At 47.8% G+C, this 15945-nt stretch overlaps 1 pseudogene; it reads left to right on the plus strand.

The window, feature by feature from the left end:
• Positions 1-5534, plus strand: part of LOC138998559 (transcription cofactor HES-6-like) — a 36928-nt pseudogene extending 31394 nt beyond the window's left edge.
• Positions 5535-15945: the final 10411 nt, after the last annotated feature.

Raw genomic sequence — 15945 nt, forward strand, 5'->3', positions numbered from 1 at the left:
CTGACCAGGAATCGAACCCTGACGTCCTGGCTCAACGGTCAACGCTCAATCACTGAGCCACACCGGCCAGACCTGTTGCATTGCTTTTGGACTCCGTCCTTTAAGAAAATTACCGGCAGGAGTAACCGTACCTGAGGACATAGGAGGGTGCACAATGCCACTCGCTCAACAGATGTTTACTGTGCTCCTACTGTGCGTGACAGCACATGGGAGGGACTCCAGTAGAAACAGGAGATGCGCCTGCCCCCAGGGACCCCTCAGAGCGCCCAGGGTCAGTGGGGCGTCCACCATCCATCCCCCGCCACCTGACCCTCCTGGAGGACTCTCTCCCAGGGCACCCCCGTCCCCCAGGGCTCCCAGGAAGGAACTCCGACATCGCCCAGGCAGCATCCAGGGAAGCGGAGAGATGGAGGGCAGAGAGAGCCCAGGCCTGGGACTGAGGCAACAAGAAGAGAACCCGCTCATCCCAGCAGCTTTTCAGGAGCCAATGTGTGGGGGGTGCAGGGTGAGACCTCAGGAATGTGTATTCCAAAGGCTGGCCCTCACCTGGTTCCAGCAACATTGGGGGGCGGTGGGGAGGGGGAGCTGGAGTGCAGGTCCAGGGGAGCAGGGATCCCACAGGTTTTACAGGGAGAGCCCTGCCGTGGCCAGAAGAGGCTGCAGGATTGGAATACAAACTGGCTTCTCCACACACACCAACATCCACACACACCATCCAACACACACACATACCATCCACACACACACACCATCCACACACACCAACGTCCACACACACACACCATCCACACACACCCCAACGCCTCCACACACCAAGGCCCACACAGGGATCTCACGCCTCCAGGCCAGTTTCCTGCTTCCTCAGCACAGAACGCCCTTCCTCCTTTTCCTGCAGCCTCCAACCTCCAATTGCTCCTCCTACTTCATTCTCCCAAGACATCGCCTCCTCCTCCAGGAAGGCCTCCAGGACGCCCCCGCGGTGTGGTCTGCGATCCTCTGGGCGTGCGGGGGCTTGGGGGGGCGGGCGGGGAGTGTCTAACACTATTGACTCGCCCATCTAGGTGTCCCCCCACCTGGGGGCCAGACCGGGGCGACCCGGAGAGACGAAGGGGGAGGAAGGACAGTGGTGGGGAACCCTGGGCCAGAGGGAGGCGCGGTCCAGCGGGTCCATTGCTGGGTCACCCGCGGGGAGCCCCGGGCCCATGGGGGACAGGACTCAGGGTCCCGGCCAGCATATGCCCGCGGGGACCCCGCACTTCTTGCGTCCTCCTTCCAGCGCGTGGGAAGAGGGGAGAGGCACGAGCGGGGTGCCCGATCGGCCCCCTCTCCGCTCGGAGACCCTGCGATCCGCCACGTCCTCAGCCCCCAGACCCTCACTCCACCCCCGCGCACTTGTGGGCGGGCAGATCTGGAGCCCTGAGGCCCCGGAGCCTCCGGGAACCCAGCCCCCCACCAACATCGCTGCCAGCGCCCCAAAACAGCGTGGTCTCTATGCTGGGCCGGGCCCCGCCGACACGCGAGACCGTGGGAACCGGCCTCAGGCTGGTCCCCCCATCCCCCCACCCCCCACCGCCGGGCCCGCCTCCAGGGCCGCGGTCACTCCCGCACCCACGCGCGGTTGGTTGGCAAGACTGCGTTCCAAAGCCCCCGCGCCGCCCATTGGCCCAAGCCGCGGCGTATGCAAATGAGGCCGCTGGCGCCAGCCAGGCGCCATCGTTGCCTGGAGACGCGAACGACGCTCTGCGGCGGGGAAGACCCCCCTAGGAAGCTGCATCGGGAGGAGCGGGGCGCGGGGCCACACCTCGCTTTTGGTTGCGCGCAGCTGAGGTGCGCCCGCTTTGTGATGCCCGTGGGTGGGGAGCCGGGCCCCACTCACCCGCGGTCCTGGGACTTCACCTGGTTTCCCTCACAGGCAGCAGCGCCCCCCTCTGGCGCATTTGGGTAAGGGACGCTCTGAGGGGCGCCTATGGGGGAGCGAACAGACCCAGGGACCCGCGTGGGAGGAAGAGGCCCATGGGCTGCGGGGTGGTTCCTTCTGTCCCCAGGCGGTGCTCTGGGCGCCATCTGCCTGGAGTTCGGGTTAGTGCGTCATTGTCTGGTCAATATCTAGCTCGCCTCCCTGGAGGCTGAGCCCACTGTGACCTGCATTGAGAACAACCATCTCCTCGCTGGTGTGTCTCAGTGGATGGAGCGATGGCCCACGGACTGAAGGGTCCCGGGTTCGATTCCTGTGAAGGGCATGCACCTGGTTGCAGGTTCCCCCGGCCCTAATCCGGTGTGTGCCGGAGACAACCAATCAATATGATTCTCTGACACCCATGTTTCTCTCTGTTTCCTCCCCTCCCTTCCACTCTCTCTAAAAACCAATGGAAAAACATCCTCAGTTGAGGATTAACAAACAAAAAAAGAAGAACAACTATCTCCAAGGAGCCATCCACAGCCCACTCAGTCCCCCGGATAAGGCACCAGGCGGGAGGCCCAGCTCCCTGGCTGTGTCGCTGACAGTGTCATTTCGCACAGGGACCGGAACCGCGGAGGGGCCTAGAGCAACCTGGCTGAGCCCCGTGTCCAAGCCAAGCCCAGCAGGTCAGCATCTTCGAGTCATCTGACCTCTGAAAGGACAGAATGGGGCTGATAACCGTGTTCCTAACTCCTCTTCATGCAAAAGCCATAGAATGTATCAGTTGCTCAGCCAGCCCTTATCTCAGCCAATAGGAACGCAAGGAAACTAGCCCAAGGCCAAGAGTATGCTAGCCACCTCCTGTCTTTGTGTAACCAGACCCTAGCTGCACCCTGCCCTTGCGTCATTACTCCCCGGCCCTCACTCAGCCAACCGGAATCGGCCAAATCAGTGGTCCGAGTGAGCCCCCACCCCCTGACCCATGCCCTATAAATTCTTTGTTCTCCCAAGACTCTGGGCTCTCTTGCTTCTTGTCACTCCACTGTGTCAGTGAGGGAGGCAGAGGGACCAAACTAGCTACTTTGAATAAATGACTCTTTGCTTTTGCATCGGACTCGGCTCCCTGGTGGTCTGTCTTTGGGGACTTTGAAATCTGGGCATAACATTTGGGGGCCCATCCGGGATTCCCAAGACCCACTAGGGACCCCACTCCGGAGGGTCTGCTAACCGCGGTAAGTGTCTGTGTGTCGTCTGTTCTGTTCTATGCGAGCTCGCTTCTGTAATCTGTGCCTGATAAGATCTAAGTGGATGCACTGGCGGGTCTCAGGCAGGAGGAGTCAGGGGACGCCTTGGCCCTCCATCTGGAGGGGTGTGAAAACCCCTCACGAGGGGAGTGCATTCCCCTCAAACCTCTATACCTCTGGGACGAGGCGGGTCGCTCCCGCTGGTTGGCACATGGCCATCGTCCAGTTTTTCTTCCGCAGGGTCGGAAGGCTGTTCTTAGTTGTCTTTGTTTGTCTGTTGTCTGTGTTCTTTTGTCTAATTTTGTGGACTCACTGGACGGACGTTATGGGACAGACTCAAACTACTCCTTTAAGCATTATGATTGTTTTAGAGTCAAGAGCTGGGCCAAACCTGCTTGCCAGCCTCAGGTGTGGTTTTCCAGAACCGCTGGGAACTTGGGACCTTGAAGCTTACTAAATTTGAATGATAAAAAAAAAAACTTATGTCTTGCATTTTTGAAGTTTATTCTTAAAAATGTTACTGATTGAGAAATGCTGAATATTTGACTTGCCAGCTAAAAGTTTAAGGTTCGGATTGAATTGGGAAAAACTGTGTATTGTGGTAGCTAAATGCCTTTGCTGAATGAATGTCTGGTCAAAGTGTATGAATGTGGAGGGAGGGAGCCTGCCCTCTCCTCTCCCTTGTGTGGCTTCACAACTTTGGTCAGGCGGGCATCTGAGCGAGGATCTGTGAAAATGGGTCACCCCCTCCCTTGTCTGTCTCTCGTCACCGATCATCATGAGGTCGGGACAAAGTAAACCTGATGTTCTTAATTACATGTTAAAAAATTTTAAAAGAGTACAATAGAGATTGTGGAATTGGAATGAATGCTGAAACACTGAGGAAGCATGAGTGGACAGCTGTTTGTTTGTGTGGGACTAGCCAATTTGCTACCGAGACGGGGGACTGGATGCAGTCTTAACTCCTCCGGTAGGTTCTCACCAAAACGTTGGTCGAAAATTCTGTTCTGGAACGTGGGTGCCAGGAGTGCCCCCACGCTCATCTGGGGAGTTGGGCATTGTTTTGTTTATCTGCTCAGCTCCAGAGAGAGTGTGAATACGAGTGTTTGTCTATTTTGGCTGCTCATTACTAGTCTGTGTAAAGTGAAAGTTACTTTGATTTATTTTGCATTTCTGTTCATTCATCTGGCTGAAGGTTTAGGCTGGACCCCGAAATAGTCTGCAAAATCTCTTAGCAGCTGCGAGAATCATTTTTGTTCTCAGAGTCTTTTGCTCACTATTAAAGGGGAATCCGCCCACTTAGTTAATATAAATTTCTATCAGTTGCTCTCTCCTGGGTTGTAAATTCGCTGTATTAAATTGAAATTTTGAAGTTCTAGGATAGAGTTAAAAGCTGGCTAGATTCCAAGATTGCTTGTAAGAAAAGCAAGAGAGAAGTCTTTTCAAGTTAACTGTTTGCTTAGCAAATTAACAAAGTAGCAAATTTCAAAGAACTTGTTATTCATGGTTTTCTTATCTCTTTAGTGGACAGCTCCGCAGGTCTTGGAGAGATTTACTGCCTGTGACTGTATTTTGTTTAACTTGCTGTTTTCAATTGGTCTTTCCCTTCCTCCCTCATCGTGATTCTGAAAGCATCTGTAACTGAATGTTACAGATGCACCCGTTATATTTCCAGGCCGACTCTGTGAGGAAAAACAATCGGGCCTGGGCTGAGAGAAGGGGGGCGGAGGGGTTGGCAGTTATGCTGCTGGCTGCAAACCTAACAGGTCTTATCAATGAACTTCAAGGTCACAAAAAAATAACTGTAAGCACAGTCATTCTCTGCCCTGGTTTATTCTTTTAACCCCTCCAATGCTGAATCAGACCAATACCTGTTCTTAGTTTGATCACAAAAGGTCTAGATATATCTTAAGAGTAAAAATACATTTAAAATGTGTTAAAACCCGCAGCCGCCCTGGTGATTTAGAACTGTTTGCCAGGCAGACGCAGCCCCTGAGAGCCAGGTCAAAGAAGGGGGGGGGGGGGGCTGAATGCCTGAGCTGCCCGCAAGGCCCTGAAGCCCCTGGTGGAGAAGAAGCGGCGCGTGTGCGGATCAACGAGAGCCTACAGGAGCTGCAGCAGCTGCTGGCGGACACCGAGGTGCTGGAGCTGACGGTGCTGAGCGTGCTGTGGGGTAGGGTTTGTGGGCACGAGCAGCTGCAGGCAGAAGCCAGCAAGCGCTTCGCTGCAGGCTACATCCAGTGAACCCCCTGCTTGAGTCCATACCACTGCGAAAGGGCAGTGGCTTCCGAGATTTGCTGGATTACGCTCTGGCTGGGCCCTGGGAGACCCTAGGTGGAGCAGCTGGCTCACAGGAGGGGCTGATATCCCCTTCAAGTGAATTCCCTTGAAAAAGGCCTGGTTGCTGCTCTGCCACAAAGGGAACTGGTAGAAAGGCAAGAAAGCAGGGCCCTAAGAGTTAACAAAAAGACACTCTCCCTGGACCCGGGAGCCATCAGGACTTTAAAATTCTCCAAGAGAGGAGGAGTCTGACTCAGAAACTGGTCGAAACCTCGTTGGGTTAGAAGAACCGGAGGCTGCATATTGAACGTATAGACTGCAGTTTGCTGGGCAGAGGTCCAAGCCCAGTCATATAGGGGTTAAACTACCTGTGTACAACAAAACAACTTTCTCCTGTGCCAGAATACATTTTAAGAAAATTGAATGCATGATAGACCAGTAAGCTGGGAGCAAATGCTTTGCATTTGCCTCCCTAAACAAAGGTTAAATCCTTTATATCAATCTGATTAGTGTCATTTGTTGTCCACACCCAAGGACAAATGAAGTTAGAAAATAAGCCTTATTTTGATTAATTCTTTTATTCAGGAGGAGCCAACCCGGTCCCTCCCTGCAACATGAATGATAAAATGTATATTAAGGAATTTTAAAGTTGCTCAAACCTCGCTGCCTTGGGTCCAGTTCTGCATGTGTAAGAAGGAACAGAGTAAAGTTTAGTAGCAGAAGTAAAGAGGCAGGCAGGCCAGAAGCAGGCCAGAAGAAGCTGGCAAGGCCATCCAAACCACCCAGCCGCTATTGGCCAGAGCCGCCTGAGGCAGACCTCCTTGGACTGGCAACAGCTGACTCTGACTAGGACAGACTGGGCTTTTTCCAGCTGGGCCCCCATGAGCCGATGGTCAAAATGAAGATCGGGGGCCAGACTGTGAACTTTATGATTGATATAGCGGCAGAGCACTCGGTAGTTACTCGGAAGGTACCTCCCCTCTCAGGGCAGGAAGTTACCATTATTGGAGCTACCAGTACCACAGCTGCAGACTATTCTGCCGCCCCTGCCGATGTCAGTTAGGCGGCCATCAGGTGGTTTATGAATTCCTATATTTACCAGTTGACCTGGTCCCTCTAATGGAAACAGAAACCACTTTTGCCCCAGATGGCTCAGCACAGCCTTGCCTAGGTGAAGAGACCTCTCTAATGATCCTGTCCTTAGCAGTGCCGAGAGAGGAAGAATGGAGACTTTACACCCCCCAGCCAAAGGCCTCCACATCTGTTCTTGTCAGGCCACCATCAGGGGACTCGGGCAGTGTTCCTGTTATCTGCCAAAATTCCCAAGACTGTAAAAGTACTTGCTCACTGAAAAGGTATAAATGTGGATGTTTATTTAATGTTTATATGTCTACTTAGATATAAATATTTATAAATAAATAGAACCCCCGGTTAGTTTCCTGGTGTATTCTGGAGCAGCCTATTCAGTCTTGACAGAGCCAATGGGGCCAATAACATCTAAGAAGACACCGAGAAGACACCGGTTCTAAGAACCACCGAACAAACTGCCTTTTTCCTTGGACATCAAAAAGGACTGTGGACCTCAAAAAGAACACGGTAACTCATTCGTTTCCAGTCATGCCAGAATGCCTGTACCCCTTACTTGGACGTGATCTCTTACAGAAATTACAAGCCACCCATAAGCTTGTTCGAGATGCCCTGCCAGTGCCACCTCGGACTCTGTACATCCTTTCCAGCCTGGGGACTCAATGTGGGTAAAGAAGTTCACAACTCCAGGAATCACCCCAACTTGAAAAGGACTATACCTGCAGAAAGTTGTATAATAGACTCAGATGATGCCTGCATCTTCATAGACATGGCTTCAGAAAGACAAGGACAATTTTACCTTATATAGAAAGGTCAAAGAGTGGACTTTAGTCACCTTCCTAAAATGTTTGTATAGCGTTGCCATATCTCATGTTTAGTAGCGGAGGATTTGGCTGCCTGAAGTGGCCATGATGACAATATTATGTTTCATTGTATTAATATGTTATATTAACCTTTGATTCTCTTGCAGGTTTGTATGTTGGCTATCCTGGAAGGGGACTATGTGGGGTGAACCCCAAGAGTAGAGGGTGTCTAGCTGCCAAGAGGGCAGGTGCCCAACTGGGCAAAGAAGAATACCCATCAAGTTTTGGTCTCTACTAAGAGACAGCTATCAGTTGCCAGCCTATACTGTCAGGGGTGGTACAAATCTCAGCTGTAGAGAGCTGGGAAAAGCCTATTTGGAATAAAAGGTCTGAAGCATGGTTGTGCATTTTTAAAGGACATAAAAGGTTTAAGGGCTAATCTGAAAGTATGAAATTTAGAAAGGTTGTATATATGATAAGAAGGAGAAGAGAAATGTTAAAAGGACTAACAAGAAAAATCAGAAGATCTTAGAGCAGATCAGTATGTTTTTCTCCCTATATAATTCCTCTGAAATCTGGCAATGCTTAATAAGTCATGGCAATACATTTCTTTGCATGAAATCAATAAGACCTGTTTTCAATAGTAATTTTATTAACCGGAAACTTTGACTGGAATGTCATGTTTTAAAGAAACCTGTCTGAGCTCTTAAGACTTAAAGCCAATAAGAGTGCCACAGGAAAAGCCTGGTATCCTGCTTGGGAGCCCTGAAGATGGCTGGCGCTGGAGCGTCAGGCCCATGCCCTACCATCACTGGCGGTTGGTAAGAGTAGAAGGGGAGCAATAAGGATGCCTCTACATCCCTGCGGAACCCCCACTCACTCTGGGCCGCAACGAGTAGGAGGGCTACTGAGATGGGCTTAAAGCCTAGAGCGTGGGCTCAGGTGGAGTTGCTACAGGTGAGGGATTCACCTAACGCAGCAGATACTGCAGGCAGGCCTGATGGCAGCTGGATGGCTTGGCTTCCTGGCCCTACGGGGCACGTTAAGATTCAACCATGAAATTCCAGCAAAGGTAGTCAGTTACCATTCTTGTTGTGTTTATGCAAACATCAGGCCAAATTGAATACAGTAAATAAATTAATATTGATTTGGCTTTTTGATAGCCATAGAGGAATTTTAAGAAGAAAAATCCTATTTCAATAAAGGTTGTTAAAACTAAAATGGTTTCTTTCCCTTCCACCGGACCATTTGTTATAGTTTGTCTCTGCCAGGTCACAAGCCCAGCTCCTTCTGTGCCCAGGACAGCAGGGAGCCTGACTGGAAGGTGACCTCTGACCAGACACACCTGCTGCAGATCACCCTCAAGAAGACAGCGGACCTCGGCGGACCCCTTATAATCCTCCTGATGCTGTTGACTTTCGGCCCTTGCATTATTAACAGACTAGCCCAATTTGTCAAGAAGTGTATAAAAGTAGTTCAGTTGATAGTTCAGTCCGTCTCATGATTGAGCCGGAAGTTCCAAGACAAGGGGGGAATGAAAGGACAGAACGGGGCTGATAACCGTGTTCCTAACTCCTCTTCAAGCAGAAGCCATAGAATGTATCAGTTGCTCAGCCAGCCCTTATCTCAGCCAATAGGAACGCAAGGAAACTAGTCCAAGGCCAAAAGTATGCTAGCCACCTCCTGTCTTTGTGTAACCAGACCCTAGCTGCACCCTGCCCTTGCGTCATTAGCCCCCGGCCCTCACTCAGCCAACCGGAATCGGCCAAATCAGTGGTCCGAGTGAGCTCCCACCCCCTGACCCAAGCCCTATAAATTCTTTGTTCTTCCAAGACTCCGGGCTCTCTTGCTTCCTGTCACTCCACTGTGTCAGTGGGGGAGGCAGAGGGACCAAACTAGCTAGTTTGAATAAATGACTCTTTGCTTTTGCATCGGACTCGGCTCCCTGGTGGTCTGTCTTTGGGGACTTTGACATCTGGGCATAACACTTTGCCATTAGCTCCCAGCTCCTTTATCCCTAACTTCATCCCAGTGAGGATTGGGCTGGGAACGCCCCCTCCCCATTCCTCAGTGTCCCCACGTTCCCTTAGAGGGGTGGACAGGAGCATTCTTCCTCTGAGATGGGAGAAAATGGGTCAATCGAGCCAAGGGGATGAAGGCAGCTACCCCGAGGGTGAGTCAATATGGCTTGGCTGAGTGCTGTGGGCCTGACTGGGTGAGTAGCCACCCTCTCCCCTCAATGGCAGCAGGGTCAGGACTGGGGCACAGCCCCCCTTGTCCTGGGCAGGGCTGCTGGGATCCAGCCCGTCTGTCTTTTTTCTCCATGTCCAAGAGTTGTTTAAATAGCCCAGGTTTGAAGAAACTTCCCCCTAAACCAGTGGCCAGCAAACTCATTAGTCAACAGAGCCAAATATCAACAGGACGATGACTGAAATTTCTTTTGAGAGCCAAATTTTTTAAACTTAAACTATATAGGTAGGTACATTGTTATTCACTTAATGAGGGTGCTCCTAAGCTGGCCTTTGCTAAAAACGTCCTCAATCTGATTGAGGTACGTTCGCTGTGTCGACCCCTTCCAACTCTCCGATCCACACTCGTCTTGTATCCTTATTTCTCTATCTCCTTTCTTTCATCCTCTCTCTATGTCCAAACCATCTCAACATACCTTTCTCAATCCTTGACACTCCATCTTCTTTCACTCCACAACGTTCCCTAAAACTAATTTAATAAACTTTATTTGAAGTTTTAAGTCAACTTCGCAGTGTACATGCACGCCCGCACGTGGCATTTTGTGGAAGAGCCACACTCAAGGGGCCAAAGAGCCGCATGTGGCTCGCAAGCCACGGTTTGCCAACCACTGCCCTAAACCAATCTGACTCTCTACCCTTTGGGCAGGGGTGATTTTTTATATATTTATTTATTTAAGACTAGAGACCCAGTGCATGACATTTATGTACTCGGGGGAGTGGGATCCCTCAGCACAAACTGTGAGAGGGCACAGATCAGGCCGAGGGACCCCACTGGTGTATGATCGTGGCTGGGGAGGACTGCGGGAGGTTGGCCAGCTGGGGAGGGACCGCAGGAGGGCTCCAGAGCGTGTCTGGCCCATCTCTATCAGTCCTGATCAGCCGGACCCCAGCAGCAAGCTAACCTACCGGTCGGAGCATCTGCCCCCTGGAGTTCAGTGCACGTCATAGCAAGCGGTTGAGTGGCCTTAGCCTATCATTAGCATATTTGATTGGTTGAATGGCCGACTGGACGACCAGGCAAAATTAACATATTAGGCTTTGATTATATAGGATTTTACTTTTATTATTATCCTATATAATAAAACCCTAATATGCAAATCGACCACACAGCGGAATGACCGATCGCTATGACATGCTCTGACCACCAGGGGGTAGACGCTTAATGTAGGAGCTGCCCCCTGGTGGTCAGTTCTTTGCCATAGGCTGTGCTCACAGCTGGCAAGAGCAGCGGCAGTGGAGGGAGCCTTTCCTGCCTCCACATCAGTGCTAAGGACCCCTTGGTGGATGTCTGACGGCTGGCTTAGGCCCAGACTCCGCGGCTTAGGCCCACTCCCCACAGAGAGAGGGCCTAAGCCAGCAGGCGGACATCCCCCAAGGGGTCCCGGACTGTGAGAGGGCACAAGCCGGGCTGAGGGACCCCTGCCCCTTGCCCCAGTACATGAATGTCATGCACCAGGCCTCTAGTTTAAATATATTTTTATTGATTTTGATTTCAGAGAGGAAGGGAAATGGAGAGAAAGATAGAAACATCAATGATGAGAGAGAATCATGGATGGGTAGCCTCTTGCATGCTCCCCACTGGGGACTGAGCCCGCAACCCGGGCATGTGCCCTGACCGGGAATTGAACCGTGACCTTCTGGCACATAGGTCAATGCTCAACCACAGGGACCATTCTTTAAAAATATTTTCTTGGTGGTTTGATTTCTTCTATTCATTGTATATTAAATTCTAGACTAGTGGTACGACATTAGCTCCTCGGGTTATGTCTGAGATACGTTCCTATGGCCGACATAATGCGATTTTCGCAGTAAGTCGGAACCCTCCTACATAAGCACCTATGTCACTCACATGGAGTGCATAAACAGCAGTAATGAAGTGAAACAGTAAGGAAAAAAATTAGAAGATAACAATTCCTGCCAAACCGGTTTGACTCAGTGGATGGAGCATTGGCCTGTGGACTGAAAGGTCCCAGGTTCAATTCCCATCAAGGGCATGTACCTTGGTTGCAGGCACATCCCCAGTAGGGGGTGTGCAGGAGGCAGCTGGTCAATGGTTCCATCTCATCGATGTTTCTAACTCTCTATCCCTCTCCCTTCCTCTCTGTAAAAAATCAATAAAATATATTTTTTAAAAAAGATAACAATTCCTGACCTTTACTTGTGGTAAATAAATAAAAAAAAAACATAAAGCACATATGTACATACGTCTAAATGATGGAACATTTTTATATTTATAAATAAATGGTAGATAGCGATGTAACCATGAAACAATGTATGCCGAGTCCGACGTAACCTGAGGACTATCTGTTATATCAAAACAATTTTTTTAAATTAAATTCGAAGATCACTTATACGACATTGGAGAAAAGCTAGCATATTAACACCCTCTAACCCTTTAAGTTCAAATGCATCCCCCTTAGACCCTGCTCCCTGATCGCCCATAACTGCCCTCCCCTGGCTGCCTGATTGCCCCTAACCAACTTTGCCTGCTGACCTGATCACCTCCTAACTGCTCCCCTGCTGGCCTGATTGCCCTCTAACTGCTCCCCTGCCAGCCTGATTGCTCCCTAGCTCCCCTGCCTGCCTGATCACTCCTAACCGCTTCTGCCTCAGCCCCTGACACTGTGGCTTTGTCCAGAAGACATCCGGTCTAATTAGCATATTACCCTGTTATTAGGTTAGATTTTATGATTTTTAAATCTTTATTGTTAAAAGTATTGCATAGGTCTACCTTTTCCCCCATCAACCTCTTCCAGCCTGCTCCTGCCCCCACCCCTGCCAACCAGGCCCTCACCACCCTTTTATCTCTGTCCATGTGTTATGAATATACGCCTATGAGTTCATTTATTGATCTCTTTGCCCCCACGCCCCACCCCAGGCTTCCCTCTGAGGTTTGATAGTCTATTCAATGCTTCTATATCTCTGGGTCTATTTTTGTTCATCAGTTTATGCTGTTCATTAGATAGAGTCCACCTTGAGTGAGATCATGTGATAACTTATCTTTGTCCAGCTGGTTTATTTCACTTAGCATAATGCTCTCCAGATCTATCCATGCTGTTGCCAATGGTAAGCATTCTTTTTCATAGTAGCGTAGTATTTTGTTGTGTAGATGTACCACAGTGTTCTAATCCACTCAGCATTTGGGCTGTTTCCAAATCTTAGATATTGAAAATTGTGTTGCTATGAATATAGGGGTGCATATATTCTTCCTGATTGGTGGTGTTGATTTCTTGGGATACTTTCCTAGAAGTGGGATTACTGGGTCAAATGGAAGTTCCATTTTTAGTATTTTGAGGAAACTCCATACTTTTTTCCACAGCAGCTACACCAGTCTGGATTCCCACCAGCAGTGTACGAGGGTTCCCTTTTCTTCACTTCCTCACCGGCACTTTTTGTTTGATTGGTTGATGGTAGCCATTCTGACAGGTGTGACACGATACCTCATTTTCATTTTTATTTGCATCTCTCAGATGATTAGTGACTCTGAGCATTTTTTCATTGATCTCTTCGCTTTCTGTATGTCCACTTTGGACAAGTGTCCATTTAGGTCATTTGCCCATTTTTAAATTGGATTGTTTGTGTTAATTTTGTTAACTTGTGAGTTTCCTATATGTTTTGCAGCTTAACCCCTTATCAGATGTATCGTTGAGAAATATGTTCTCCCATGTAATAGACTCTCTTATTTTGCTAATGATTTCTGTTGCTTGCAAAAGCTTTTTCTTTTCATATAGTCCCACTTGTTTATTTTTTCCTTACTTTCCATTGTCCTAGGACAGTGATGCCGAACCTTGTGAGTTCGGCGTGTCAGCATTTTGAAAAACCCTAACTTAACTCTGGTGCCATGTCACATATAGAAATTTTTTGATATTTGCAACCATAGTAAAACAAAGACTTATATTTTTGATATTTATTTTATATATTTAAATGCCATTTAACAAAGAAAAATAAACCACAAAAATGCGTTCCCGTGTCACCTCTGACACGCGTGTTATAGGTTCACTGTCCTAGGAGATGTATCGGTAAACATATTGGTATGAGAGATATCTGAGATTTATGGACTACGGTTTCTTTTAGGACTTTTTTTTTGGTTTCACCTCTTACATTTAAGACTTTTATTCATTCTGAGTTTTTTCTTGTGTATGGTGTAAGTTGGTGGTCTAGTTTAATCTTTTGGCATGTACCTGTCCAATTTTACCAACACAATGAAACAGACTATCTTGTCTAAATTGTATGCTCTTGCCTCCCTTGTCAAAAATTGAGCACAGTGACTTGGGTCAATTTCTGGGTTCTCTATTCTGTTCCATTGAACGACATGCCTGTTCTTGTGGCAGTACCAGGCTGTTTTCACTACAGTGGCTTTGTAGTATAACTTGATAACTGCTATTGTGATCCCTCCATTTTTGTTCTTCTTTCTCAAGATTGCTGCAGCTATTTGGGGTCTTTTTTGGTTCCATGTAAATTTTTGGAGTGTTTATTCTAGGTCTGTGAAATATGCCTTTGGTGTTTTAATAGGAATGGCATTGAATCTGTAGTCTGCTTGGGGTAATAGGGACATTTTAATGATGTTATTCTGCAAATCCTTGAACACAGTATATTTCCCACTTGTTTATATCTTCCTCTATCTCTATTTTCTTTTTTTTCTCTTTATTGATTAAGATATTAAAAATGTGTCCTTATCTCCCCATTGCCCCCCATACCCCCACTCATCCCCCAGTGTCCATATCCATTGCTTATGCTTATATGCATGCACACAAGTCCCTTGGTTGATATCTATCTCTATTTTCAATGTCCTCTATTTTTGGGAGCGTAGGTCTTTTACCTCCTTGGTTAGGATTATTCCTAAATATCTTCATTTTTTGTTGCAATGGTTAATGGGATTGTGTGTGTGTGTTTCTATTTCTGAGAATTCACAATTGTGTAAAAATGACATATTTCTGGTTCCTAACTTTGAAACCTACTACGTTTCTGAATTTATTATATCTAGTAGTTTTTTTATTGCGTCTTTGGGTACAATATAATGTCATCTGTGAATGAGAGTTTTACTTCTAATTGGGATGCCTTTTATTTCTTTTTCTTGTCTGATCACCATAGCCAGTAATTCCAGTACAATTTGAACAAGAGTGTGAAGGCGGATATTGTCTTGTTCCTGTTCGTAGGGGATATGGTTTTAATTTTTGCCCATTGAGTAGGATGTTGGCTGTAGGTCTGTCATATGTGGCTTTGGTTATGTTGAGGTATGTCCCTTCTATTCTCACTTTGCCGAGTTATTTTTTAAAAAAACAGGGTGTTCGATTTTTGTCTAATGCTTTTTCTGCATCGACTGATATGATCATGTGATTTCCTTTACAATCTGGTTTATTTATTTCTTTTGGTCTTGCAATCTATGTATGTGCTGTATCACTTTAATTGATTTGCGAATAGTGTACCACCCTTGCATCCCCAAAATAAATCCCACTTGGTCATGACGTTTGATGTCTTTATTGTATCGCTGGACCTGGTTTGCTAAAATGTTGTCAAGGACTTTAGTATCCAGGTTCATCAGGGATATTGGCCTGTAGTTCTTTTTCTTTTTTCAATATATTTTATTGATATTTTACAGAGAGGGATAAAGAGTTAGAAACATCAATGAGAGAGAAACATTGATCAGCTGCCTCCTGTACACCTTCTATTGAGGATGTGCCCACAACCAAGGTATATGCCCTTGACTGGAATCGATCCTGGGACCCTTCAGTCCGCAGGCCAACGCTCGAGCCACTGAGCAAACTGGTTAGGGCCTGTAGTTCTTTTTCTTTGCCATATCTTTATCTGTTTTCGGAATTAGGATAATGCCTGCTTTGTAAAACGAGCTTGGAAGTGTTGTATACTCTTGGATTTGTTGGAATGGTGTGAGGGGTATAGTTGTTAGTTCTTTGAATGTTTGGCAAAACTCTGTTTCGGTAAGCCATCTGGACCAGACCTTTTCTTTGCTGGGAGTTTTTTGTTTTGTTTTAATTACTGCTTCAATTTCGTTGGTACTTATTGGTCTTTTCAGGTTTTCTGATTCTTCCTGAATGAGTTTTGGAAGGTTGTATTTTTCTAAGAATATGGGCATTTTGTCCAGGTTGTCCTGTTTGTTGGAATAATGTCCGTCATAGTATTTTCTTACAGTCCCTTGTATTTCTGTGGGGTCATTTTTTACGGCACCTCATTCTGTGTCTGTCAAGTCCAATTCCCTGTTCTTGCCATTCCCTGGGCATCTTTCCTGATTGTAAATTGTCTGCTCAACTGCATGTAATTTGTTAATAACAAGTGGGTGCTCTTTGATTTAGTTGTATTTCCAGTTTGGCTCAGGACAAGATGCACAATAGATCAGCCTATTCGGCCACCATTTATTTTATTTTTTT

The sequence above is a fragment of the Myotis yumanensis genome, unplaced genomic scaffold (genome assembly GCF_028538775.1).
Source record: "Myotis yumanensis isolate MYYU_CA2020_CCGP unplaced genomic scaffold, mMyoYum1.0.hap1 SCAF_20, whole genome shotgun sequence".
NCBI lineage: Eukaryota > Metazoa > Chordata > Mammalia > Chiroptera > Vespertilionidae > Myotis > Myotis yumanensis.